Source organism: Triticum dicoccoides, chromosome 2B, assembly GCF_002162155.2.
Source record: "Triticum dicoccoides isolate Atlit2015 ecotype Zavitan chromosome 2B, WEW_v2.0, whole genome shotgun sequence".
Lineage (NCBI taxonomy): Eukaryota > Viridiplantae > Streptophyta > Magnoliopsida > Poales > Poaceae > Triticum > Triticum dicoccoides.
In genome coordinates, this window is record NC_041383.1 from 605807130 (window position 1) to 605814197 (window position 7068).

Sequence of the window (7068 nt, forward strand, 5' to 3'; positions counted from 1 at the left end):
CGGTGGCACCAACGTGTTGTCCTGCTCGCCTCGCGGCCCTCACGGCCTCTTTGCGTGGGCGGGCTGTGCCCGGCGTCGACGTCCCCGGCGTACCTCCAGGAGAGAGAGAGGTCCGTCAGGTCGAGCACAACATTGCCGTGTGGTTATCATTGCATCGCACTGCACTGCACTGCGCTGCAGCGTTCGAGCAACGATTTGCACGTAGCGTTCGGCTAACGTGTCCCGGTCTCGCGGAATCGCGCATGTGGAAAAATTCTCTGAAACGCCCGTTCGCGGACGGACACGTGCTCTGAAAATTACCGGCGACAGTGAGTGTGAGCCTGAACCCAGCGACACCTGCCGAACTGCCAACCTCTTCTTCGGTTCATTCCAATCATGCCTAATTAGGCGTCTAATATAGTGGCCATGGAAGGCGCAGTTCCAAATGACCCTGCTCAAAGACATTGCTAGGGCGGAGCTCATGCACCGTTCGTCTAGTCTCGTTTCGGTTAAGAGATAGTGGCTGAGAAAAATCACGATTGGTCGGGCACACTTGGGCATTCCATGAGCAAGCGGATCCGGAATAGTGTGTGTATATGGATATCTGTCGCCATCTCGCAAGCCGCATCTTGAAATATCGGCGTAGGAGTATCTCAACGATGATGGCCTGACGAAGGATCTTGTCTGTCCCTCGCACTCTACCAGACTGCAGGGTGCGCAGAGTACATGTCAACACGAGATGATGGCTCGGACTTGCTTGCACGACAATTAAGGCTAAAATATTCCCTCATAAGAAACTGTCAACACAAGATCGTATGAGATCAGATGGTAATGACAGGCGAATACAATTTCCAGGCCCTCGTGATGTTGGTTTGCCAGCAGACAGACAAATAAGATTCCGTAAATCGGGCAGTTCCCCTTACTATGTCGTAAAATCCATGAAGCCAGGTAAGGTTACCGAGCGTTTCATTTTTCATTTCATATGAATGTTTGAGTGACATTTGAATCTATACAACCTGCTCTTTTGCTTATTTGGTGAACGACCAGCTCCTTACTGACAGTGTTAGGGTCACTGTTATACTCCCTCCGTACCGAAATATAAGACATATTATAGGCTAGTTTAGCGAGTTTAGACTAAAAAACGTCTTATATTTTGGTAGAGGTAGTATGTCAAATAACGTTCAACTTTTAAGCCTGAACTTGATTTTGGGATAGCTTCCCGGCTCCGCCCAGCCACAAACCTTTCACATGGAAATAAGCTCCAACAGCTTCCCTTTCCCTTCCCGTCCCAGCCATACCATCGCCGCCACTCGGTACCCTCGCTGCACCATCACTTGCTGGCGCGTCGTGCCCTCGTCGCGCCCACCACCCACGCCACGACACGCCGCGCCACCGCCTGCACATCGTCGTTGCCACTAGCAGTGTGTATACCCATATGTCAGGTTGACAAGTGTGTCTCATGTGTCAGGTTTTATTATTGGGGGTGACGTTATTGGGGATCTACTAGGGCATGCAACTCCAATAACACAAAACGTGTTATTGGTGAGCCCCACTAAGTGATTATTGGGGGAGTTTTTCTGGTGATGCTTTAAGCTTCCCAAAGACAACTTTTCAAAGTAGGCATGCATGTCGGTGCAAATCTTCTATATGAGAACAGAGGGTGCCCCTCCCCTCTCGTATCACCCCTCGTGGCGGCCTGGAAACCAAACCCTACCCGTCGGGCGACGCTCCCGTCTTTGGCTCCCCTTCCCTTGCCGCCACTGGCGGACGTTGTCGGGCAAAAGCTACGCGGCACTGGCGGCGGCGGGGTTGGTTCTCTTTATCTCGCTCAGATCAGCGTCCAGGGGGCTATGGGATTTGGCAGATACTCGCTACTTGGCGCGCGGTGGTGCGTGGTTGCGTGGCAGCATGGGTGCGGGATTGGCACTGCATTGGGCGAGCGCGGGGCACATGGCAGCCGATGCATGAGCTAGGCGTAGCGGATGCGCGTGATGGGGAACGTTACATGGAAAACAAAAAAATTTCTACGCACACGTAAGATCTATCCATGAAGCTGCATAGCTACGAGAGGGGGAGAGCATCTTCATACCCTTGAAGATCACTAAGCGGAAGCGTTTATCAACGCGGTTGATGTAGTCGTACACCTTCACGATCCGTCCCGATCAAGTACCGAACATACGGCACCTCCGCGTTCAGCACACGTTCAGCTCGATGACGTCCTCGCCTTCTTGATCCGGCAAGAGGGGCGAAGTAGTAGATGAGTTCCGGTAGCACGACGGTGTGGTGACGGTGGTGGTGAAGAACAATCCCCCCAGAGCTTCGCCAAGCACAACGGAAACTATGACGGAGGATAAACTAGAGGGTCGGGGTTGCCGGCACATGACTTGGTGTACCTTGATGTGTTCCAGGTGCTAGCCCTGCCCCTCTATTTACATGTTGATCCCTGGGTCGAAACTTGGAGAAAAAGCCTCCTCAAAGTCAGTTTTGCGCGCAAGGCAAGAGTCCTACTCGGACTCCAGGACCAGACACTAGGGTCCTTGGCGTCTGGCCCCAGACGCCAGGGTCCCTAGCATCTAGCCCCTGGCTTCCGCAAAACTTCCTTTTGCACCTTCCAAAAGCCTCGTGGGCTTTATCCCTTGGCCCAAATAAAGTGTTCTCGTACCCGAACATTTCGGGAAACGTCCAAAATGTTGGGGAACACGGTAATTTCAAAAAATTTCTTATGATCATGCAAGATTATCTAGGTGATGCATAGCAACAAGAGGGGAGAGTGTGTCCACGTACCCTCGTAGACCGAAAGTGGAAGCGTTTCAATAACGCGGTTGATGTAGTCGAACTTCTTCGCCATCCAACCGATCCAAGTACCGAACGTACGACACCTCCGTGTTCAGCACACATTCAACTCGATGACGTCCCTTGTGATCTTGATCCAGTTGAGGACGAGGGTGAGTTCCGTCAGCACAACGGCGTGGTGGCGGTGATGATGATGCTATCGGCGCAGGGCTTCGCCTAAGCACTACGATGGTATGATCGAGGTGTGTAACTGTGGACGGGGGCACCGCACACGGTTAAGAGAAAGTTGTGTCTTTGGGGTGCCCCCTGCCCACGTATATAAAGGAGGGAGGGAGAGAGGCCGGGCCCCCTGGTGGTGCGCCTAGAGTATGGAGTCCTACTAGGACTTCCAAGTCCTAGTAGGAATCCCTTTCCCTTTTGGAGTAGGAGAAAAGAAAAGAGGGAAAGAGAGAGGGAGTAGGAAAGGGCAAGGGGGGGCGCCGCCCCTTCCCCTAGTCCAATTCGGACCCATGGGGGGGGGGGAGGGGGCGCCACCTCCCCTTTGTCCTGCCTCCTCCTTTCCCGTATGGTCCAATAAGGCCCATTACTTCACCCGGTGAATTCCCGTAACTCCCCGGTACTTCAAAAAATACCCGAATCACTCAGAACCTTTCCGATGTCCGAATATAGCCTTCCAATATATCGATCTTTACGTCTCGACCATTTCGAGACTCCTCGTCACACCCGTGATTTCATCCGGGACTCTAAACAAACTTCGGTCATCGAAACACATAACTCATAATACAAATCGTCATCGAACGTTAAGCGTGCGGACCCTACGGGTTCGAGAACTATGTAGACATGATCGAGACACATCTCCGATCAATAACCAATAGTGGAACCTGGATGCTCATATTGGTTCCTACATATTCTTCGAAGATCTTTATCGGTCAAACCGCATAACAACATACGTTGTTGCCTTTGTCATCGGTATGTTACTTGCCCGAGATTCGAGCATCAGTATCATCATACCTAGTTCAATCTCGTTATCGGCAAGCCTCTTTACTCGTTCCATAATACTTCATCTCGCAACTAACTCATTAGTCACATTGCTTGCAAGACTTATAGTGATGAGCATCACTGAGAGGGCCCAAAGACACCTCTCCGATACATGGAGTGACAAATCCTAATCTCGATCTATGCCAACCCAACAAACACCTTCGGAGACACCTGTAGAGCATCTTTATAATCACCCAGTTACGTTGTGACGTTTGATAGCACACGAGGTGTTCCTCCGGTATTCGGGAGTTGCATAATCTCATAGTCTGAGGAACATGTATAAGTCATGAAGAAGGCAGTAGCAATGAAACTGTAACGATCGTAATGCTAAGCTAACGGATGGGTCATGTCCATCACATCATTCTCCTAATGATGTGATCTTGTTCATCAAATGACAACACATGTCTATGGTTAGGAAACATAACCTTCTTTGATTAAGGAGCTAGTCAAGTAGAGGCATACTAGGGACACTATGTTTTGTCTATGTATTCACATATGTACTAAGTTTCCAGTTAATACAATTCTAGCATGAATAATAAACATTTATCATGAAATAAGGAAATAAACAATAACTTTATTATTGCCTCTAGGGAATATTTCCTTCACAAAACCCCTTCCGGCGAATTCCGGAACCCTTTCGGAGACTAAACACTTTTATTCCATATATCAATCTTTACCTCTCGACTATTCCGGAGTTCCTCGTCATGTCCGTGATCTCATCTGGGACTCCAAACAACATTTGGTCACCAACATACATAACTCATATAATACTATATCGTCAACGAACGTTAAGCATGCGGACCCTACGGGTTCGAGAATGATGTAGACATGACCGAGCCGCTTCTTCGGTCAATAACCAATAGCGGGACCTGGATGCCCATATTGGTTCCTACATATTCCACGAAGATCTTGATCGGTTGAACCTTTATGAAAACATACATAGTTTCCTTTGTCTATCGGTATGTTACTTGCCCGAGATTCGATCGTCGGTATCTCCTTACGTAGTTCAATCTCGTTACGAGTAAGTCTTTTTACTCATTCCGTAATATATCATCCCGCAACTAACTCCTTAGTCACTTTGCTTGCAAGCTTCTTGTGATGTTGTATTATTGAGAGGGCCCAGAGATACCTCTTTGTCATACGGAGTGACAAATCACAGTCTTGATACATGCCAACTCAACAGACACCTTTGGAGATACCTGTAGAGCACCTTTATGAGCACCCAGTTACGTTGTGACGTTTGATGGTACACAAGGCATTCCTCCAGAGTCCGTGAGTTGCATGATCTCATGGTTGAAGAAACATGTATTTGACATTAAGAAACCAGTAGCAATAAAGTAAATGATCATATGCTATGCTAACGGTTGGGTCTTGTCCATCACATCATTCTCCTAATGATGTGACCGCGTTGTGAAATGACAACTCATGTCTATGGTTAGGAAACCTTAACCATCTTTTGATCAATGAGCTAGTCTAGTAGAGGCTTACTAGGTACACGGTATTTGTTTATGTATCCACACATGTATTTAAGTTTCCGTTCAATACATTTCTAGCATGAACAATAAACCTTTATCATGAATAAGGAAATATAATAATAATAACTTTATTATTGCCTCTAGGGCATATTTCCATCAGTCTCCCACTTGCACTAGAGTCAATAATCTAGATTACATTCTAATGAATCTACACCCATGGAGTCTTGGTGCTGATCATGTTTTGCTTGTGGAAGAGGCTTTGTCAATGGGTCTACTACATTCAGATTCCTATGCACTTTACAAATTTCTATGTCTCCATCCTCGACATATCCGCGAATGGAGTTGAAGCGTCGCTCGATGTGTTTGGTTCTCTTGTGAAACCTGGCTTCCTTCGCTAAGGCAATTGCTCCAGTGTTGTCTGTTGTCACAAAAGATTATCATTGGACCCGATGCACTGGCTATTACCCCTAGATCGAATATGAACTCCTTCATCCAGACTCCTTCATGCGCTGCTTTTGAAGCAGCTACGCACTCCGCTTCACACGTAGATCTCGCCACGATGCTCTGCTTAGTACTGCACCAACTGACAGCTCCACCATTCATTATAAACATGTATCCGGTTTGCGACTTAGAGTCATCTGTATCTGTGTTGAAGCTAGCATCAATGTAACCCTTTACAAGGAGCTCTCCGTCACCTCCATAAATGAGAAACATATCTTTGGTCCTTTTCAGGTACTTCAATATATTCTTGACCGTTGTCCAATGATCCACTCCTGGATTACTTTGGAACCCCCTTGCCATACTTATGGCAAGGCACACATCAGGTCTGGTACACAGCATGACATACATTATAGAACCTATGGCTTAGGCATAGGGAATGACTTTCATTCTCTCTCTATCTTCTGCCATGGTCGGGCTTTGACTCTTACTCAGTTTCACACCTCGCAAAACAGGCAAGAACCCCTATTTGTACTGATCCATTTTGAAGTTCTTCAAAATCTTATCAAGGTATGTGCTTTGTGAAAGTCCTATTAAGCGTCTTGATCTATCCCTATAGATCTTGATGCCCAATATGTAAGCAGCTTCACCGAGGTCTTTCACTGAAAAATTCTTATTCAAGTATCCTTTTATGCTATCCAGAAATTCTATATCATTTCCAATCAACAATATGTCATCCACATATAATATTAGAAATGCTACAGAGCTCCCACTCACTTTCTTGTAAATACATGCTTCACCATAAGTCTGTATAAAACCAAATGCTTTGATCACCTCATCAAAGCGCTTATTCCAACTCCGAGATGCTTGCACCAGTCCATAGATGGATCGCTAGAGCTTGCATACTTTGTTAGCAACTTTTGAATCGACAAAACCTTCCGATTGCATCATATACAACTCTTCCTTAAGAAACCCGATAAGGAATGCAAATTTGATGTCCATTTGCCAGATTTCATAATCATAAAATGTGGTAATTGCAAACATGATTTGGACAGACTTAAGTATCGCCATGGGTGAGAAATTCTCATCATAGTCAACCCTTTGAACTTGTCGAAAAACCTTTTGCGACAAGTCTAGCTCATCAGCGTCCGTCTTCCTCTTGAAGATCTATTTATTCTCAATGGCTTGACGATCATCGAGAAAATCCACCAAAGTCCACACTCTGTTCTCATACAAGGATCCTATATCAGATTTCATGGCCTCAAGCTATTTTTGGAATCTGGGCTCATCATAGCTTCTTCATAATTCGTAGGTTCGCCGTTGTCCAACAACATGACTTCCAGGA